Source organism: Columba livia, chromosome 7, assembly GCF_036013475.1.
Source record: "Columba livia isolate bColLiv1 breed racing homer chromosome 7, bColLiv1.pat.W.v2, whole genome shotgun sequence".
Classification (NCBI taxonomy): domain Eukaryota; kingdom Metazoa; phylum Chordata; class Aves; order Columbiformes; family Columbidae; genus Columba; species Columba livia.
This window is the reverse complement of record NC_088608.1, coordinates 26,547,978-26,570,743: the sequence shown is the minus strand read 5'-3', so window position 1 is coordinate 26,570,743 and position 22,766 is coordinate 26,547,978. Positions and strand designations below refer to the sequence as shown.

At 36.9% G+C, this 22,766-nt stretch overlaps 1 protein-coding gene and 1 long non-coding RNA gene across 2 annotated transcripts in view; one reads left to right on the top strand and one right to left on the bottom strand.

The window, feature by feature from the left end:
- TFPI (tissue factor pathway inhibitor) overlaps positions 1 to 22,766 on the top strand; it is a 163,511-nt gene that overhangs the window by 37,097 nt on the left and 103,648 nt on the right. The gene's annotated exons all lie outside the window — the stretch shown is intronic.
- LOC110360018 (uncharacterized) overlaps positions 1,811 to 22,766 on the bottom strand; it is a 64,281-nt gene continuing 43,325 nt past the window's right edge. Inside the window, exons 3-4 of the long non-coding RNA XR_010473709.1 lie at positions 9,783 to 9,851; positions 1,811 to 1,973 (exon numbers count right to left, since the gene is read on the bottom strand). This is a non-coding gene — a long non-coding RNA (uncharacterized LOC110360018). The remainder of the gene's footprint in view (positions 1,974 to 9,782; positions 9,852 to 22,766) is intronic.

Here is a 22,766-nt window from a genome sequence, read left to right as displayed (position 1 = left end):
TTTTCTCTTTATTACAAAGAGACTGTTGTGATATCTACAAATATAAAGCTATTTTACAGGCTGAGTCTTGATGTTACTTAGACTCTCTCTGAAGCAATTTAATTACGAGTTGTAAAGCTTAATTTCTGCTTGGATGAGGTTAACCCTTTCCCTTGTCCTCTGGCAAAATGAACAAGCAAATTCCTTTACTTCACGGAAGCACAGAATGTCAGGGATTGGAAGGGACCTCGAAAGATCATCCAGTCCAATCCCCCTGCTGGAGCAGGAACACCCAGATGAGGTTACACAGGAATGTGTCCAGGCGGGTTTTGAATGTCTCCAGAGTAGGAGACTCCACAACCTCCCTGGGCAGCCTGTTCCAGTGTTCTGTCACCCTCACTGAGAAGTTTCTTCTCAAATTTAAGTGGAACCTCCCATGTTCCAGTTTGTACCCATTGTCCATTTTCTTATCATTGGTTGTCACAGAGAAGAGCCTGGCTCCATCCTTGTGACACTCACCCTTTACATACTTGTAAAGATTAATGAGGTCACCCCTCAGTCTCCTCCAAGCTATAGAGAGACAGCTCCCTCAGCCTTTCATCATAAGGGAGGTGCTTCACTCCCTTCATCATCTTTGTTGCCCTACGCTGGACTCTCTCCAGCAGTTCCCTGTCCTTCTTGAACTGAGGGGCCCAGAACTGGACACAATATTCCAGATGTGGTCTCACCAGGGAAGAGTAGAAGGGAAGGAGAGCCTCTCTCGACCTACTAACCACCTCCCTTCTAATACACCCCAGGATGCCATTGGCCTTCCTGGCCACAAGGGCACAGTGCTGGCTCATGGTCATCTTGCTGTCTACCAGGACCCCCAGGTCCCTTTCCCTTATGCTGGTCTCTAATAGGTCATTCCCCAACTTATACTGGAACCTGGGATTGTTCCTACCCAGATGCAAGACTCTACACTTTCCCTTGTTATATTTCATTAAGTTTTTCCGTGCCCAACTCTCCAGCCTGTCCAGGTCCCGCTGGATGGCAGCACAGCCTGCTGGCATGTCAGCCACTCCTCCCAGCTTGGTGTCATCAGCAAACTGGCTGATAGTACACTCTATTCTCTCGTCCAAATAATTGACGAATATATTGAATAATATTGGCCCCAGTACTGACCCCTGAGGCACTCCACTAGATACTGGCCTCCTACTGGAATCCACCCCATTGACCACGATTCTCTGGCTTCTTCCCTTCAGCCAGTTCACAGTCCACTTCCCTACCCGGTCATCCAGACAGCTTTCTTGCTCTTAAATTTAGCAAGGAAGAAAGATCAAGGCAGTATTACAAGATTTCAATGTGTTTGGCTGGTAGTGGGATGATGATGCTACACAAATGGGACAGCAGGAGGTGAAGGGGAGGGAAGAGATTGGATATTTATGCCTGGGACTAATCATACTTGATTGACCATAGTGCTATAAATTATTTATTTCCAGAACATTTCACAGGCAATTTTTAAACCAATACAATGATGCAGGGGCTCCTGCAACTGAAACTGCAATCATACCTTGGTTTACTGTAAAAGCACGTAGGCAAGGAATATTTCTGTCTAAAGACTCTCCCCCGTTATTTTTATAACATTTCACACTGATAGTATTAATATCTGTTTTGTTGTTCCTGAGCTATTTAAGCTTCTGTGTGAGGGAGTTCCTCTGTGCCCTGTTATTTCAAGACCATATGCATACACAGGATTCATCAGTACTGTGTTAGTTATGGTTGACACTGGGAGGCATTCAACCAGCAACAAATGTGTTAGGTTCATTGTAGCCAAAATGCTTACTTGTTATAATCTATCTGACCTTTACAGGATCCCGGTGAACCTTCGAGCAGTTGAATTTGAGGTTCTGGTTTGTAGTAGTTGCAATATCTTGGAGCCTTGAGACCTGAAGCTTCATCCCTCTTTATTAATTCTGTCAAGACTCACTTTTCACCTTGCTTTTGGGAGCCATCTGTATGAAAAAAAAAAATAAATAGTATCATTTTTTCAGCTGTGAAATCAACAGCTCCGTAGACTCTCTCAACTAAAAGCAGTATCTGTTTTGATGTGTTTTTCCTTCAAAATGTTGACCTTTAAGGTGAAGTATCTCATCCCTTCACAGTTCAGCCTTTTTTCTGTTTACTGAAATGCAAAAATAAATAGATTGTGGGGTAGCATCAGGAATGAATAAAGTCTATCCATTTGTAGGTGTTCTCTGACAGGAAAAAGTCACTTCAAAATAGTCACTTCCAAGATGGCAGAATCGAAGTCATGTTTGCCAGTTGTGACTGTTTGACATAACTGTTAACCCAGGTTGGAATAACAAAAAAGTTCTGGAAAAGACTATCTGTTTGATACTCAGCATATTTTAGAGAATGTATTCTAGGTGGGCGCAGACACAGAATCTCAGGATGTTTTAGTGAAGCTGGCATCTGCATTGACAGTAACTACTGCTGTCTGCCAAAGCTGTGCTTTGTTCTTTCCAGCATTGGGGCTTCTGGTGGAGGGCTGAGATCTGTGTGTGGTTTTTTTTTGTAGTGGTGGTGTGTGTTTGCTTTGCTTTTGAGGGGTTTTTTGGGCCACAATTTTCTTCCATTTTCTTGTTCTTTGTGGTTGGAAAGATAATTGGTACATGCCACTTCTGACCTTAGAAATGATAATGTAATATGCCTTCAGTTGTATACAGTGGAGTGATGTGGAAATCTTACAGCACCTGTAATGTTGTTGCTTTTGATTTTGAGCCACTAACCTAGATTATGTCACTGTAGTAAGCAAAAAGGTTCAGTTTCTTGCTAGCCAGCCCACAGTGCATGAAACACAGTTAGGTGGTTCACTAAAATGAGAAAATCTTGAAGTTAAAAGAAAGGGAAATATATGGCTATTAAATTCAAATTAGCAAAGGTATAACTACCAATAAAAAGTGAGTTGAGTGAGTTGAGCAATTTAAATTTTCCCTTTCCCTTCTACCTAGGATTGTTCAGAAGAATCCTAATTGAACCATCTATATTCTTAAATATATAGAAATACATTTACGTTATTCATATATAGTTTTTACAGATGATGGTCTCTACATGCAGTTTCTTTGACGTATTTTTTGTGTTCTTTGACTTTTATTTTTCTTCAGTCATTCTATACCTCCCACTTCTGTAAAGTATATTTTCCCTGCTTTTGTTGAATCTACAAAAACCTTTCATAGACTCCATTGAAACAGCTAAACTTTACACGCAGTTGAGGTTTAAAGATCCCGGTAAGTTTATTTCTAGACATGTCACATCACTATAGTGATGAATTGCGAAGTAAAGTCTGGCAACCAGCTAAGATTTCTTCAACAATTTGTTCAGGTCACAATCTGCCCTGTAAATACCAGGGATCCCTTGGAAAGCCTTTGGTGTAACTTTTTTCTTTTCTTTCGTTACCCTCTTAGGTACGTGCATCTTGATGGATCATTCTATGGTCTTTGTATTTGTCTAAAGTTAACATAGAGAAGTATCTGCATGTACATGTTACTCAAATATCAAGTTGTGCAGTTGTTCCTGGCCATGCACACTACATTTGACTGTAGTTATTATTAAGGTGTCACAGTCTGTAAGCAGCTAACCAGGCGCTGATTAACAGAGTTGATGCAGCGCATTGAAAATGAGAATATGAAGATCTGCAATGGGCAGCGAACAGGCAGGTTTTCCTTACAGAAAAAACAGTGTGAAAGAAAGCATCTCTTCTAGGATTACTGTTTGCCTTCCTGGGAATGGAAACGAAGATATGAAAGCTGCTGAGCTGCACTCTGTACAGGGTGCATTCATGGAAAAAAAATGGGACATGTAGAGAGATAAAGCAACCTTCTAATTGCTAGACTATTAGCCTAGTAAGAGGCAAACTGCCTTTTGGCTCTTGTGATTGACTTGTGGCTGGGAGGGCAGGGGGCTGCCCTCTGAGTGTTTGTCTGCAGTAATAAGCAGTAGAATTAGTCCTCTGGGTTGGCTGCAGTTCTGCTGTCCTGTCAGAAGCTGGCAGACACAGCATCATTAGTCTTACATCTTTCACAATTTCTGGATTCAATTTAGAAAAATATGAAGAGGCGGATGAAGACTGCAATAAACTGTTATCATTAAGCAACTTTAATAATAAACATGGGAGAAGACACGTACAAATATAGATGAAGTCTGTGCATGCCACCGTTTGCTCAGCATCTAATGCAGAGGTAGCTCGAATGCTCTGTTTGTTCATCCATTTTCTTAATCTTCAACACAGAAGGGCCTCCATGAGATCCTTGTGTCTTATTAATATTTCATTTTGGCTCTAAAGATGACAAGTCTTTTTCAATACAAAGAGTAGCATAAATCAGAGCTATTCTGGTTTTGGAGTTAGTCTTATCTTGGTCCCTAGTGATTTTTGCAGTTTCAGGAGAAAGTAATTCTCTTCTGTGAGTGTTGGGCATATTGTGCTGCCGCATTTTGGCAGCCCTGAGGGGCAGACTGGAAAGTTGGATTTTCATCTCTCTGCCCTACTGTTACCTTGTTATGCAGCACTACTACCTTATTATATGTATCATGGGGAGACTGAGAACTACTGACTCTTCCATCCCAGGCTGGCGTTCACTGTAAGGACTAATTCAGGAGGCCAGGCATCTATTTGGTGTTTTGGCAGTTAGAGCAATCCAGCCTGTCAGCTATTACATTTTCTGCTGTGATACTCCCCAGTTTCTGCTTTCTGATTCCATACTGCCTCTGTGGTGGCGTTCAGTAGCACTGCAGCCCTGGGACTGCCTGCCAGGGCCTGCCTCCTGATCTGTGTCTCAGGATGTTACTGTCAATTTTTAGTCCAGGAAGCATCACTCTATGCTCTGGCTACTTCTTGTCAAGGTCAGACATGTTATTTCCTCATTTAAGGTGTAAACAATAGCACTAACATTGATTTAGGGAAGAAAAACTGTAACTGGTATTTTTGTGATCCAGATCTTGTCTGACTGCTCTGCTGTGTCTTTTTGTTGCCCTTCTATTGCCTGACCACTTTGTCTCATCTTATTTCTGGTTAACATGAACTTTTTGTTTCCTAGAAAAGCAAAACATCAGTGAGTATAGTACAGAGGGACCATTTATTGAAATAGAAATAATGAAATTCCATAATTCCTATGTGGCTTTTAAAAAGTCAGCTGTATAGCCTAGCTTTATCAAAGTAGCCTGCCTAAAACTCTACTTTCACCCCCATCCTTTATGTGGATTAGAGATTACTGATGCTTCATTTCTTATGTGCAGTACATGTAATGTGATATTCTGTCAATAAGATGTAGGTGGTCTTGGTGGAATATACCCTTTTATGCCCTTCAGCTTTACAAGGTTTCTTCTCTGGAGTACCTAACGTGACAGGAAGGGTAAATTCAAGTGACTCATGCAGTTCATGCCTCAGTTTCCTGTGTTGCTAGCTTGAATTAAAGAATCAGTAATATAGGCTCTACTTTTAAATTTTCCAGTTTCAGGTTCTTTTCCTCTATTTACCTAGATTTGTCTAAACAGCAACGCTTGTGTCACAACAACAGACATTGATTCCCAAGTCAACTTTTTTTTCAGCTGCACTCGGTAATGTTATATGTTTTTGAAATGATCTGATTCACTTTTAAAGCAGACAGGACTTTATACAGAGAAAAATGACAAGTCTTTTAATAAGATATTTAAGGAATGCTTTTTGTTCCTGCTACCTCATTTGCTCCCACAGTAGTTATGTTATTGTCATAGCTCCAATAAAGGAGTAAATGCAAAGCAATCAAGTTAAATTATTTCTGGTGATGCAAACATGCCAGGAAGTGCTTCTGCTGGTTACAGCTTTTGCAGGAATATCACCATGAGGGAAAGGACCAGTAGTTTTTTGGTGGCACTTCGGAGTGCAAATACATTTTCCCTGTCCCAGTTATGGGCTTAGGGAATAGTATTTTAAGTTACTTAAGTAATTCTTAACTCAATTGCTAGGAGATGGAATGTGTTAGACCACAGCAATCTTCTCAATGATGTTCAAAGAGACTATGGAAAAATCTTTGTTATCAGTAATTTTTTGACCAAAAGGAGCTGTCAAAGATTTGAGCTAGTTCTATAGTCTATAGATGGTCAATGAAAAGCAACAGTTCCTCTTAAAAGGTATTGGTGTTACAAATGTTCCAGAATAAACTGTGTTAAACAGACCTGTTTATAATAAGGGATTTATATTTTGGCTCAAGCGAGAGTAAATCCAAACTTATTAGTCAGTGTAAGTTATTGCCTTTGTTAAAATATTTTTACACTTAGTTGTGGACCAGAAGTGGTAAAAGTACAGCTGTAACTGGTTGAACATTTATTTGCTTAGTGTTCCCTGGGGACCTCATTGGTTGAGAGCAAACCATTTTATGTAAAATTCCAGCTTTGCTGACTTCAGTGAGAATGTAGTTTTATCCCCTGTCTTTAGAGCAAGCCCCTTTTTTGACAAGAACGAAGAACAATGACCCAATCCAAGACTAACCATAGTGTATAGTTTTCTATGCTCTCCCTGTTAGCTAAATAGAAATTATTTTTTTTTTTTGGTCTAAAGGACTTAATTGGGCACGTGTTGGAGACTAGAATTTGTTAACTATGGAGACTAAATCTAGGTAGCTCCACTAAAATTGGCTAAGTAATTGTGAAACAAATTTAAATTAAAGGTTAAATTTGGAATATATATTAATAAGGGCTTTTACTTCTTAAATGTTTATTAGTAGTTCTCAGTCTTTCCAGGAAGCATTATAAACCAACAAAAGACAACGTTATGGTTAAACTGAATGTGAACCATGCTGCAAGGGGGGCAAATGTACAAGATACCCTGTATTTGAAGTTTTGTACATCAGTGTTGTACAATTACCATGTATATGTTTTGCTGTTTATGGCTCCACGTTAGACTTCAGTGATTTCTAATGTTAGACTAGTTCTCTCAAACACATACTGAATTAGAATTCTTATGATACTTCAACAAAACACATCAGCTTTAAGGTTATAGATTCCAGTACTATCAATCAATTCAATGGATTTCTATATTGTTTTAATCAAGCCTGAGAGTTCAGCTTTACCTAACAAAATCCTTTTCAAAATCCATGATGATTTGTAAAATCCACCATGTATTAAGAAAAGTATTCTTGTTACTAGTTATCCTCACTGAACCCTGAATCTGAACTGTTATATTTCTCTCTGAAGAAATTCACATATACTTTCCATTTCAGTTGGAACTGCAATGTCACAAAGTTGAACACTGATAAATGTATATATTCCAATAATGTGCTCTTGAACTAAAGATGTTTATGCAATTAGAATTATATTTGTGCAGGATACATCATCAGGTATTCTGCTTTGTTTTCAGGTACAGCATTAGGCTGTGATTGCTAAGCTGTCTTTGTTATCACCAACTTTTCCTTTTTGACATGGATAGATCTTTCAAGACTGGAAAAAGTAGTTTCTGTTCCCACATAGATTATTTATCTCAGATGTAAGCTCAAAATGAAAGAAAATAAAGTTTCCAGTTATTTAAGTGGAAGACTTGCCTATTTTTAACTGTTACAAATAAGGATAGCAACTGCTCTTTTTATTTAGCACTCTGAGGGAGAAGAGTATATGATTTTGCTTTCTATATAAAGTGTCGCTTTCATGATTTCAAGAGGTTAGATAAAATAGTCATTTAATTATACACTGCATGTATTTGCTGCATTAACACGTTATTCCTGCTGGTAAGCAGTGCATGAAAGAAATTGCTCTTTCAATCTAATATCTTGGTTTATATGGTTATTAGTATCACTGTTCACTATGTGTTTTCTTAGCTATGATAACAGGAATAAGACTGCTATGAAAAGGATAATATTCAATATGTGACACCCTCAAGTTCCAGTAATAATACTCTTTACACTAGGCAAAGAATAATGGTCATGGAAAGCTGCTGTAAGTAGTATTTGATTGTGCAAAATACTCTAATGGGGGTAAAGCTGTGTACAGAATGAAGACTAATGCTTCTCTTCACATGAGCCATACAGAGCATGTAAAGAGCATGGTACATAGCAGTTACTAGGGAGCAGGGAGAGAGCACGCGCATTTTGCTGATGTACTAGAAGGGCTAAAAGCTGCTGGCCTCTATTGAGGCTGTTCATTTTTTGACAGCTCCTCCCTCAGTGGTGCTGAGGCTGATGGTGATGCTGCCTCACCCCCAGACTATCTCTGTTTGCTGATCCTTTGAAATGAGCCTTATCTCACTTCTGCAGCTGATTGAATGCTTCTTGAAGCCATTGATCCATTTCTTTTGAATTCAGTGGACACCAGATTGGGATCATATAGGAAGAAGATTAAGTAATTAAAAATAGTCTGATAAATGAGAATCGCCAGCCTCTGGATTATTGAGGACTTAATGAATCAGTGGGCAAACTACACAACAGCACTCAAATGGTTCCATCTTTAAAGCAAGAAGAGAAATAATGTGTACTATCTATACATTCAACATTTGACATTATGAAATCTAGTTAGTTAACTAGATTTGAAGAGAGGTGCAGATTTAAATTTTTTACTTAATCCTGTCTGTGTGACCTGGATCAAGCATTTCAAATTTTGTCAGTTTTTGTGTCTGCATAATACTGAAATACTTTGCTGGCATATTATTGAGGTTAGCTAAGAGACTTTTGTAGGGCTGGAAGCCTGGACCCTTTTCTAAGTGACGAGGGCCTACTTGGTAGCTTTCATAGGTCTAAACAGTCCAACATCACGGAGGAGAATGTCAGTGGAGAAACAACAGTAAGTAAAATGAGAAATCTGGGGCAAACTGAATTCCAAACAACACATTTTCCAATGAGAATATTTTAGATGTGTGGAAATAAATCAGAGAAGAAAAGAACATAATTTGTCATAAGCACCAAAAGAAACTCTGGACACAGGCTCTTACTGGCATGACAAAAAAATAAAGAACAGAATTATGAAATGTGTGTCTACAGAATTCACTAGCTGTAAATATGAAATGGGAGATTTCACATGAACAACATAAAAATAAAGATGAAGTCGGCTGTGAAAGCCCTCAAACTAGAAAGTGATTCTTTGACCTAAAGGTTTTTTCCAAAGCATTTAGGTAATGGCAAGAAAATGGGTTTCTTTAGGGGAAACAAACTGTGTTTGTGTTGTGTGGGGTTTTTTTGTGTGGTGTTTTTTTTTGTTTGTTTGTTTGTTTGTGTTTTTTTTTAATTGCAAGGTAACAAGAGCAGGAAATTACCCCCATGGGCAAAAGTATGCTTTCCAGTGCATCATTCTATTTTTATCAGGTATGCAGCCTTTTTAATATAAAGCATAGCAAGAAATTCACAACTATTCTGGTAGAGAAAATGATATCAGACTAAAAGCAGAATGCTAGATTTTTGCCGGAGTTACCATCTGAAATTATTTTAAAATTGTTAACAGACATTTGATTAGAATGGTCTTGTTTTTATCTTTCTTCTCAATAGTTAACATAGTAGTCCCTGATGTTGGCTGTTGCTTCTCAAAATCAGCTTAGAAACTAAGAGCTATTATAGAATAAACTGTCCATCATTTCCTTCACTCAGAGCCCTAATGTGGAACGCAGTTGTTTGCCATAGAGGCATAGCATAATAATAACTGTAAACTAAAACTGTAAAACTAAACTTGCAAAATCTTTGCCTTCATTATAGTCTTTGTCCTGTGTTTTCTAGCTGAACAGCTTGCATGAGTTCTGACATACTGTAGACCTGCATACATAAGGTTTACAATACTCACTCTAGTCTGTTATGTAATATAATGAAGTCTACCTTGTAGTCCACATGTAGTGACCTCTCATTCTTCACTTCGTCTGACATGTTTATATATGTACATACAACCTACCAAAAAATGAAATATAAATGATACCATTAGGAAGAAATACTAGTTAAAGCAGTTAGAAATAAAGACATGTAATAGGAATGGTTCATGCCAGCAAACCAAAAGTAAAACCAAACCTTTCTTGAAGAAATAATATATAAATCTTGGAAGCATAGTGTCTTTCATAATAGACAACAACAAAAGTGGACATTGACAAGAAACTAAATTATTTGGGTCAGTCTTGGTTATTAAGGGTCATTGGACGCTTTCAACTGTGCCTCAAGGCAACAAAGGAAAGAATGAGTCATGTAAAAAAATGTAACTCCATAAGAATTTCACAGGATCCTTTGCTTTTACTCCCCATTTGAAAAAAATGTAATGTTCCTTGGAAGAGGGGAAGAAGATGTAATTTGCCTTAGGTTTGGTTTGGGTGTTTGTGGTTTTGTTTTGTTTTTTTGACAAGGCTTTTATAAATGCATTAATTAATAAATTATGATACCAGTTCTGAAGTCATGTTTTGTACATTAAGACTTTTTTTTAATATAAGGTGTATTTGAGAATGGCACACTGAAATGGTTCGGAGGCTTGAATTGCATGACCTGACATGGTACATCTTGGCATATATTTAAAGAAAAATGTTGTATATATTTATATATTTAGAGAAAAATGCTGGCTATTCTTGTAGTTCTTATGAAAAATTAAGCCTGAAAGCTTTTGTCTTTCAGTCTGTATCTCAAGTGATCTTACTGCCAGAGGAACAGTGAGTATAACAATTCTGTAAGAGAGCAATCTCCTGCGGCAGTTTTCTGTTGAGTGACATATGAGACATCAGGCTTATCCACCAAAATGGGCAAGTGACATAATGCTCTCTCCACAGGTAAACGGGGGAGGAGAATACCAACTGTTTACTATTTCCTGCCTTCTGAAATCTCAATAATTATATTTTGAATATCTGAGATGGAGAGTGGCAGAGTCCAGGGTTACTTCTGACAGCTAGACACAAAGTCTGCAGACATTAGCTGGTGTTTTTTCCTTGGACATTCTTATTTACAGCTAAGATAAATCTTCAAAAATGCCAAATGCAATTAAGTATTTAATTCTGTTTATATTAGCTGTCTGTGTTGAGTATGGGAATAGTTGAGATTACTGACAAAGGCTAGGGAAACTTAAAGTGCCAAGGACAGCTGGTGAACACTGAAGAAAGCGGAAAGAGCCAACAAACACTGATGGTCACAAAGGTCCCCTAAATATCAAAGAACTGGAAATGGCTGTGGTGGGAGGAGAACTGGGTTCTATTCTGTCCAAGAAGCAGGTGGTGTCAGCAGGAACATGTGTGAATTATATGAAGGAGAAGCCTTGGAGGGGTTTTCAGAATGTCCTGAAGCCTTTCAATATTATGTTGTTAATCCAGAAGGCAAACCCCTAAATTAAGCCAGTTTATCACTAATAAAATGAAACTGCATCTTAGTAAAGAGAGGAGAAAACTACATGTAAGCTTGCTTATCTTTGGAACTTCATGGCAGGGGTGAACAAAGTGAAATTCAGTCCTTTGAGTCAAACAGCATAAATAAGAAATTAGTAAGCTGTATATACCAATATTTGACTCTGTATTCTGAGATAAAATCTGAAAATAAATCTCCTGAAATGGTGTGATATACCAGTAATGTATTAGGATAGCTCATTTTGAAATTATCCTGGTATGAATTTTTAAGTATGTGTATTTCTGTATAATGAAAATAGTTTTCCTTTAGATTACAACTTGGGTTAGTAATTGTCATATTACTATGAATAAAATTGGACTTTCTATGATACTTTCACACTGAAAGGTTTTAATAATATAGCTGGGCTTTTATCCAGATTTATCAGTCACATTCTTGAATCCTTGACTGAACATGAAAATAGCATTGTTTCTAAGTGGTTAGAAGAAGTTGATACAGCTTCAATTGTCTTTGGTTAGATGGAATAAAAACTACCTTAAACACAGTGGGACAAGCAGAACTTTCAGAATTCTAAAATGCAGGTGTATCGAAGTGTCTGTGCAAGAAAGGCCAAGTGCGTGCCACTCTGAACACTTGCCTTGCACGGATGATGAGCCTTCAGCATCTGATGTCTGAAATGCCTCTGGTTCTAGCTCTGTAATTTAACGGGGTAAGGCTGTGTAAAGATATTTATCTCTCTGGATATTTTTGTTGAACTTCTTTTGCATAGATTTGCATTAGCTGCATATTCAGACCCTTGTTTTTGTGCTGTGACCAATTGCCTTGAAGTGCTCATGAGACACAAGCGAGTCTGGATAGTCTGGTTATTTTGCATCCCTTTGCTTTGTTACAGATTTCAGAAATGACCAGGCAGGGATGTTCAGTTTTTTTCCTTTATATTTCAGATTCAAGTAAAGTTACAACAGGATGCAATCCTGTTTCGATGCAATCCTGTTTCAATGCAAAGCAGGCAGTGTAAGCTTGCACTGTGCTGTTGGTTTGGTGAACGTGCATTTGTCTTGAGTCTTCACTGCCTTGCAGGGTACATGCAATTTATTTATAAATCGTGATTTCAAGGTTTTATCTATTTTAAAGCTTAGTAATTCATGAAAGGTGGAAACTCTCCAATAGTTTGTATTTCTCCAAGTGAAGGCTATTAACTCGATTAAGATTTACTAGGACTGAACTGCGGTTTAGTAATAATGCATTTTAATGTGTATTAGTACATGTACAAAAGCGAATTCTACAGCTATTTTAATAAAAATATTTTTACCATCTTTACTTCTTAACAATTAATATCAGGAATGCATTAAATAAATATTAAAGCTTCAAGATCTGAGGAGTTTAGATACAGTCACGTTATATGGACTTTGTTGTGTATGTACATCACCTCTCTGGGATTCAACTGTATCGATTACATAAGCAATTCATTGACAGCTTGAATTTTCAGCCATCTGTGAAACCTTTGTTATTGTTGTCAAACAATGATGAGGGAGAAACTACAATTTCAGTAGTGCATAAAGCCTGAAATTATACTTCTGTACAGTAATAAATATTGACAGTGTTTTGTGATGTAAGTCAGTACATCTGAAAGGAGATATTTGCAAGGTCATCCTTGAGACTACCTGTCATTCAGAGGCAGACAAAATAGGATTTTTTTCCTTATTTATTGCTAGTATTTCCACATCCACAAAAGTAATTTAGAGCTGTTCAAACATGTGTTCAGTGTACAGGTTTGAACTAGAATTTGATGCCAGATATGATTCAAGTCACCAACTTTCTAATAGTGGGAATTGGAAGAAGCAGTTTTTCTTTTTAAAAAGTGTCTCTCTGAATGAAGGTGGTGTTTTTACACGTAGCCTTGAAGGGTGGGAGAGGATAGTGTCATAAAAGCACTGTATGGGGCAGATATTATACAAAGATGTATCTTAGCATTAGTAGAAGTTTTGGAAAAATATCTTTGCCCTGTTTTCATATACACAGCATACACAAGGCTGTTTGCATTTGAATTCTGTTTTTACTTAAGTAAGGCATAATTTTACTTCAGTCTAAGCACAGATGGTTTTTAAACCCAATTTAAGCTATAGTTATTTCAACCTAAGATCTTTTTTTTTTTTTTTTTTTTAAAAAAAAAAAGGTATTGGGGGGAAAAAATTCCCTTGTGTATCAAAACTGTAACACTGCTATGTGGTAATATGTGAAGGTTATTAAAAAATCAAACTAAAACAAAAAACACCCACAAAAAAACAAACCAAGCAAAAACATACCACACACATTTATAAAATACTTTTATAAAGTATAAATTTTATGTCCTAACCAGGAATTATTCTTGACTCTGTTGAACCTATGCCAAAACACTGAGGGAGTAGTCAAATAATGAATTCTAAGAGAGAGGTATCTAACAAATATCACAAATCTAGTTTGGCACAGAAAAAACTTGTAGTATACAAATAGTTTGTTATACCTATTATTTGCCAGAAACTGTATTTGATGAGGACTAACTTTCAAAGAAAGCAACATCTGGCCTTGAATTCGCCCTTTAATGTGATTATACAGTTAAATCTGTCTCACAAATGTGGCATCCTGTAGATAATTTCCAACCTACTTAAAATATTTCTTCTTTCTTGAGGATAATTTAAGTGAAATATTTTTTCATTAATTCTCATTGTATTGTTTTGTAATCATAAGATCTGGATGAATTAATGTTATCTGTATGTCACTGTAGAAAATACTCAAGCCTCAAATACAAATACTAAATGTACAACAAAGTTAACCCTTTCAAATCTTATTCAGCTTATAGACTATCTTAGATTTTCAGTATTATTTGTCTACTCTTTTTTTTTCCATCTTTCCCCATAACATATTAATTTCTTAATACAAGATTGAAGTGAGCAATACAAGATACGGATGGCTGGTATATGACTAACAGTATTTAATAAGACTTCCGAGAATGACTAAATGTTGATTGAAAATATTTCTGTGCCTAGGAACTGCAGTGAAATTGCTGTGCTGCGAAAATTGCTGTTGCATCAGAATGCTGCTCAAGGAAATGGAATAATTTGTTTCATTCATTAGGGTCACTAGGCAAATTTGCTACAGCTTTTCCTTCATACTGGCACAAACTATATGAAATGCAGAATAGTGACAGATGCAGAAAGATGCTGATAGAACAAAAAAAGTGATTTGAAATATTGATTCTGTGGAAGCTGATATCAATATTCTATGCAGATGAAATTATCTTAAGGTACCAGAATGAATGCTCAGCTGTAATAAACACAAACAGTCTTTCCCATTAGTTGGTCTTTTATGTGTGTCTGCACATTTGTATCTTCCTGAGTCATTTAGGTTCCTCTGAAAGTCAGTAAGGAGCTAGAATACAATACCTTCTTAACTGAACAATTTTATATGTAGGTGCTTGAATCTGACCAATTAACTGTATACTCATACTTGTTGCCACAGATCACTACCATTTTAATGCTTTCTGAGACTCAGGATGTCACAATGGAGCTATAATGCCTGCAGAAAGTAACAGATGCACTATGCCAGTGGCTATAGAACCATCACCACATCTACTCAGCCTCCCATGGCTCCCTCTTCACAATTAGATCTCAGCCCACAGGAACAATATTACAGCTTGCAGTGTCAAGTAGTCCTAAGATCACACAAAAGTCAGTGTCTGAGTCTCATGGTTTCGGATTTGCTGCTGGAACGAGTGAGCCAGATGAGAGTGCTTGCAATGACTGTGCTGTGATCCATACGGGCATGTACTGCCCATCAGCGTCAGGGCTGAGGCTGTCAGGCTCACTTACAGGAGCCATCAAGCAGTTGGTTGATAGCAATAGTGTTCAGTGGTAATGGACCAAGGCTAGAACAGAACTCTTTCATCTCTAAACTAGCTTACTGATTAGGTCTTAAAAAAGGCTGCTAAACTAATCTCCCCTTTTCCTCTTTAAATTAAACATTTAATTCTGATCCAGACCATATCAGTAGAGTTATAGGGATTTTACTTGTTCATAACTGTTGCAAGTTGTGATATATACTTTTTTCTGTTTGCTTTATCACAATCTATTTTTTTCTAGTTCTACGATATAGATATAGGCTTATAGAACTTCATTAAATACAAAACATCACTTTAATTTCCTTCACTTATGTTCTTAGGTAGATCGCACAACCATGATTTGCTATATCAAAATTTATTGAAAAATTAAATAAAGCCTCAAACCCCACTATCTTTATACTGCTCAAATGCCTTTGTAGTGAGAAACCTTCACCTGCAAATAAACACAAAACATGTCAAACTGGTGGTATAATGCAGTCATTTGATAGTGTCTGCATGAAAGTTTTCAGAACGTGCTGTGAGAATATTTTTCTTTTTAGAAAGTTGGCAAAGTTCTGAGAAGGCTCCTCAGTGTTCTTATTCTGTTAGAAGGCAGTAGACTAGATGTGATGAACTTTTTTTTTAATGTAAAAACTTTAATTGAAAGCCCATCCAGATTTAAGGGGTCTCAACAGGCTGACATTAAGGCATTTCAACATTTAACAGGTAAGGAGAGCAAACTTAGCAATGGCTGTCTTTCTATACCTGATACTCTTTAATAACCAAGCATCCCTACATCTCTTTTAGATGGTGGCAGGTTTTGCATGTATGTATATGTTCTTAAACTGCTCAGTTACTTGGAGAAAAAAAGTAACTAACAGCACTACTGACTATTTTGAAAACCAGCCCCATTGTTGTGATGTGTGGTTTTGTTGTTGTTTGTTTTTTCTCCCACCTAAAACAATTCAGAGAGAATAATTTCAAGCTCTCTGTTTTCCTAATTATTATTCACTCTATAACCTCTTCAGTCTGCTGGAGCACAGTCTGCTTTCTGTTAGTTCCAAAAGGTGAGCATCCTCCTTCTCCAATTGTTTCATTGTTACAAATGGAATGGTGAGGAAACAATTATTTTTCAAAGAGAGTAATGAATCACAATCAGTTTGTCCTATAAACTGTACAATTTACTTTACCTAGCAAAGTAATATTCAAAAGTCATACTATCAGTTGGTGCCTAAAAGCTCTTTCTTAGGATTGGGTTTGTTGCCTAAACCAGGCAACAGCTATTTATGTGTTTTGTAATATTTGCTGTACTGGGTACAAATGTTCGAGTTTCTTCAAGATACAGTAAGCTGGCAACTCCAATTGAGATTCCTGAAATTGGCAGTCAGTTTTGAAAGTATTCCTTCTCTTTTATTTTTTACCAGTTTTTTTTCAGTGAGGGGGAAGCATTAAACGATGTACTAAAGTTCTGTGCTTGAATCTGTTAGTGACTTTGTAAGTCTTATGTCAGGAAGTATTTAAAACATAATTCTTTCAATCAGCCAGGTCACTTAGGGAAATGTTTTCAATCATGGAGTCGACATAATTTTTCTTACATAATAAATGAGCTAAATGGGTACTTGGCAACGTTACTACTGTCCAGTCACAAAAGCATTTTATACTCTCACTGCTTTCAGTAGCAATTTAGGATTGAACTGTTGCCATTTAGACTGTATTATGACATTTATGGAATCAAAACACACAGAGTCCCTTGAATTGTCCCAACACCTCCATGATCAGGATTAGGAAATATTTGATGCTGATACAAATCTTGGTTTAAATGTTGTGCTGGTGCATGTTGGCCAGACAAGAAGTAACCCTTACAGAATTCAGCGGAGTAATCTTTGAGCTCTTTGATTAGAGAAGCACTGAAGTTGGTAAGAGAACCAAGGTAACTGAATCAACTGAGTTGAATAGTTCATTGATTTTAATGCTTACACATATATGACTGCAAACTTAGATTTTTATTTGATTAGCTATATAGCTAATATGCCCACTAACTGATTGTTCTCTGTTGTATTAGATGAATGTTTGTTATTAGCCTCTTAACTTGGATGCTTCAAATAGGGGGAGGTCACATAGTCCTCATTTTATTTCTGATCTAGAGAACAATTTTTGAAGAGTTGGCAGAATTGTGCAGTTGTATTTATATCTTCATCTGTTGATGCTTGAAAGCACCTAATAAAGTAACTAAACTATGAAATAGGGGTGGCTGTGGTCAGGAACAGGTGATCGAGACTTGACAAGGACAGGGAGTGAACGGTGTCTCAGGATGAATGGTGTAATTTCAAATGAAGTCAGATTACTTCCCTCTTATTTTCACATCAGATGAATTGCAGTGACATAAGTCTTTCTGGTGATTGCTGTGAACACTGAGGGAATTATTAAAAAAAAAAAAAAAAAAACACTGAAACAGTACCCCAGTTAAATAGTGATTTACTTCAGATACTTAGAGGTATAATTAGGCCTTCTCTGGATGTGGGCAATAGCAATTTAAGTGTTAACACGTATTGACTGCATTTGTACTGTTATCCCAATGGTTAGTATGTATGGAGAGCAGCTTTTTGTCATTATCACTATTCTAATAGCCATTAGGGAAATTAACTGTTAAAGCAAATCTGGTGTCAACAAACAGCCTGTAGGAATTTCTTCATTGATTTATCTGCTGTCCAAAAAGAAAACAAAACTTTCAGTAGGGGCTTGAAAGCCTATTTGATAAAGGTCTTGGCCTTACTCTGAAACTTTCTTAGGAGAAAAAAATAAAAATCTCTGGCATCACTGTCTTGTGTGCTTTAGGAAGTGATTTAACTAATGTGTCAAATCCATTTCACCTTAAGTACCGCATTGTGTCAGGTGCACAGAAGCAATGAACTGTGCTCTAGGCCACTTACAGGACTTGTTTTTTTAGAAGACAGTCAAAACTCTCTCTTTTCTAAATAGCATAGAGTATTCAGAGAGGTCTTTAAATGATTTAATATATTCATACAGTTACTATTGTAAAAATAGATGGTGTGTGTTCAGCAGGATAATGATGAAGAGAGGAGGGAAGAGTCACTACTCTGACCTTTTCTGTTCTTGTTATGAGCAGTTGTTGTATTTCATGCTTTTATTGCTGGTTTTGCATATGTTTAGTCCTCTGTGCAGGATTGTTTGCAATAAAGAGAAATATGCTGTCATTTAGCAGAATATATAATTCCTGGTGGTTTCTTCTCTTGGTGTCTGTCATTCAAGGATCATTTGTGCTAAGATTTGGACTTTTTTTATGTGTGTTTAGGGTGAGGTGATTTTCTTTATTTGCATTACAGATTTCAGAATTGTTCCGGATTTATCTTGTTAAGATATTCATTGCTGTAGCGTACCAGGCAGGTTGAATTTCTCTTTTTCCTTATGCATAGCTAAATGCAGTTGAGAGTCAGGATGGGAACTGTGAATGGATTTAAATTTTAATATTTAGTTCTATAATTATTTTTTAAAATCTTAATGTTTTAATATTAGGGGAAAAATAGAGAAACTCCTAAAATTTGTGTCTTAAAAGGTTTGTGAATAACTTGTGTAATACTTGGACTGCCAAAATAAGATTTTTGGGTGGCTTCATGAGACTGTGTGAAACTTAGTTTTATGTTGTGTTTGTCTCTGGTATTCTCATCTCTTGAAGATGTAGAAACCTTTGCTTTCTTAAGTGTTTAAGTTTGTGGTCAGTTGGTTGTGGTGGTGCTTGTATGTTGTTTGGGTTTTTTTTAAGGCTAAATCCTTTTCTGCCTGGGATGGGCAAAAAATTGGTCAGTTTTGATCATTCTAATGCACTCACTTCATTTGGTACCATGCTGCTTCTTCACCCTATTTTGCTTATTTCCCCCCCAGCTTCCTTAACCAAAAAGAAGAAATTGACAGCCATACGATTGCATAACAATGTTATACAGAAGTGAATTACAGTTTTTAGGTTGTAACCAACGATTTTAATTCTTCTAATTTTAATTATGGTCTTACGGCATTGGTGTATTGCATCACGAGCAGGCAAAATGCCACTGCAGATGGCTATGAATGTGTGGAAAAGACAGTGAATACATTTCTGAAGTATAATAATCACAGCATAAAGAAAGTCAAATTACATACCTAACCCGGACACATCTGCTTCTGGTTAAAATAAGTATACCACTACCACACTTTAAACTGTTCTGGTAAAAATGCTATGTAGAACATTTGAACTCTGTTGAATACAGAGATTCATCCTTGCAGGGGTATGTCCATATACTGCAATACTGTATTTTGTCCTGACAAAATGAAATTTAAGTCTGCCATTCTTTACCATGCAAAGAGTTGAATCTCAAGTGGTTTCAATGCTTTCTTATCAGCACCAGTTATGGTTTTTACCTGACTGTTGTTTGGACAATGTAATAGCAACTAGTAGTCTGCCTGTGTGCTTTTATAATTCCTCCTGGTAATAAAAGGATTAAAGACACATTTCAAATTTTCTTTAGTTATAATCTAATTATCTCAAAATGTAGGATTGAATGTCTGCATTGTTCAGACACAAACAAGCACAACTAAACTGTAGAGCTTAACCAGTGACCACCTGTCAGCTGATCTACTGTGACTGAGTACATGCATGCTTTTTGCTGGTTCCAAATGAGATAAGAGCAATGCCTTTTTTTTTTTTTTCCCCTCCCCTTTTAGGTTAAAGTACCTTCATTGACTCAGTGTTCTTCAGCTCACCCTGTAAGCAAGCTAAGCCTGTACACTTACAAACATCTGCTGTCTCTTACAGATGGTAATAATTTCCTATGCTGCTTTAGTACAATCATGCCTACTCATGCTTTCGGTGGATCTGCTTTTTAAGACACCTTTTATCTTACGGATTTGTTACAGAAAATGAAGTAGTTGAAAGAGCAGTAGGTAAGCTTGTAATTTTGTAGTGAAGTCTATTGACACTTTGACATTTTCTCATCCCTCTGTTTTTCTAATGTATTAATAAACAAAGCATTTCTGTGTCAGGTTGACAGATCTCTTGTTCTTTTGGGCTGAATAAGCACTACTTTTTATGTTTGGCTATGTAGAATTCTCTGCCAGAAAACTGCTTTAGACTTCTCTTTAAGCAAAGCGATACTGATGATAGGGCTGCATGATTCTACCCATGTCTTCATGGTCAATTAAATTCACATCTGAACATCAGCCAGTGTCACTCACTTTTCTACATTGTTTATAGCTTAGAATATTTTGCACTTTGTTACAGCGGAAGACCTTCTAGATCAGAGAAGACAGTGGAATAACATAAAAACAATCAGAAATACAAGCTAAGAAAAAACCTAAATATTGTTTTCTGAAAGCTGCTGCTCACATTATAAATATTATTGCTTAGTGCAAAGTCAAGCAATTTGGCTTAAAGAGCTTTTGTCAGTGGCTTTGTGTGGCAATGCTGACATAGTGCCCACAAAGTCCTGCTTATTGTCTCCACACTAAACCTAGTCCTAGTTTTGTGTGATCTCTCAATAATTTTTGTTCCAGTACGAATCTGAACATTTAGTTCACCCAAGCTCTTCCTTCACTCTGCTGCATTGTCAAATAGTGCTTGAGGCAGACTCGTTTAACTTGGCATTAGGAGGAGTCACGTAGGCACAGGCAGTTGAAGAGGTTGTCCCTTTCTTTTCCTGCAGCATTTAACTACTACTGACAGCTGAGGTGTAGTACCAGGCTTCCTACTAAGGTAAATGGAAAAGGAGCAGGAGTCAGGAGGATCAAGGAAAAGCTATGGATTGGGGACCACATCAGTCCAATCGCTCACCATAAACTTTGTCAGAGAAAAAAATATGTGCTATGTGTGTGCCTGAGTTTGAGAATGCTGTTGTGCAAATCAAGAACTTGGTTATCAATTATTAAGAAAATATTAAGATAAGCATATTGAATCTGTAAGCAGAAAAAAAAAATCCATAATCTTGTAAAGGACCTTTTAATATTTTTCTATGTGTGCCTTTTTTTTCCCTTAGCTCAAGCTGCCACGTAAGTCACTGAGTTTTGAGTAGGTATCCAAATTTGTCCTGAGTTCTATTGCACAGGTGCATGAATGCTCAGTAACCCTTCTACTCAACTTGGTTTTCAACACAAGAAAGGAATTGCCAGGGAGGTTTTTTTTCTCACTTAACAAGGATTAATGAGATTTGATGTCTCTGGTGAATAGTGAAGATATAAATGATTTATTTGGCTTATGGCATCAATTCTGAAGTCAGAGAAAATCCAGCCTAGCCATATACAACTCAGACTTGCATGTTCCTATCATATTTGTCATTTAATTATGTAGATGGTTATTCAGCTTGTCAGCAACATTACCCACGTAAGCAAACTCCAAAGATCAGTATATGCAGTCTACTATACCTAAAACTAAAGCAAGTAGACTCTGGTATGAGATAAAAGTATCTTGTCAACTGCTATGAGCAGTAAAAGAACCTCAGAGATGAGGGTTCTGAACTTTTATGATCTGATACTGGTTTCTTCTCCCTTCAACTTTCTTTGAGTGCCTGCACCCAAAATCATATTTGGGAGCCTTGGAATTGTTAAAATATTAAACCTTGGGCTACTGACACCTGGAAGAGAAACACTGCAGGGAGTTTATCAGAAAAACATGGGACAGGTACTGGTTTAGAAAATGAGAATCATTTGGGAAAAAGTATTTTATAGAAGCATAGAATTGCTTTCTTGCAGGCTAACCAGTGATGTAAAGAGTGTTGTGTTTCTTTTTTACTGCACTGGTGCTTCTCTGGTTTTCTATCATCGTGTTTTTTTTTTTTTTTTTTTTTTTTTCCTTCCCACTTCACAGTTAATTGTATTGAGCCTTTTCCAGTCTCTTTTATCATTGCTCTGGCAGTCTTGGTTACCTCTAGGATGGGTAAACCTTCCTTATCCTAGCACCTGAAATCAGTGGAGCTCTTCAAATGAAGCAGAAGCATAATTCAACTGGAAGTTTGATGTAGCAGCAGACAGGCAGAGTAAGTTCACTTAAATTGCAATAAGTAGACACTTTATAGCTAGAAGTAGGACAGGAAAATGTTACCTGACAATTATGAACTTGGGCCCTTCATAGTAATGGCACAAGACTTCTTCCGTGCATTTTGCATAAGATAAAAGGATGATTTTTTTTTTTAAATTATTATTATATTACCCTTCACTAACTGTGGGGAATTGTTTCATTTTACTCATATTTGAAGTGGCAAATCCATGGAGTAATGCAAGGGTTTGCTTTTGGGTCAAGATGTGAAAGGCAAGGGAGATTAGCCATAAGGTCTTATTTGCTTAAGGGAACATACCACCATGTAACAAAAACTTTGCTGTTGTAGGCATGCAAAGATATTTTTATGTGTTCAAAAGCAAATCTGTTATCAGTATATGTCAGGAAGATTTGTAGCATTTGAGTCATTAAAGGCAAACTGATCAATCAAATGTATGTAACCAAAAAAGGTGAGAGAATTAAGGCATCAAGTCTATTACAGGGGAATTTCAGGAAAGGTTTTGTGCGAATTCTGTATAGCTCAAAAGTCTTCAGTCTTACAGTCTGATTTTTACAGATGCAGAAAGCATCAATGCAGGTAGTGCTCCTTCTGAGGATGTGATCT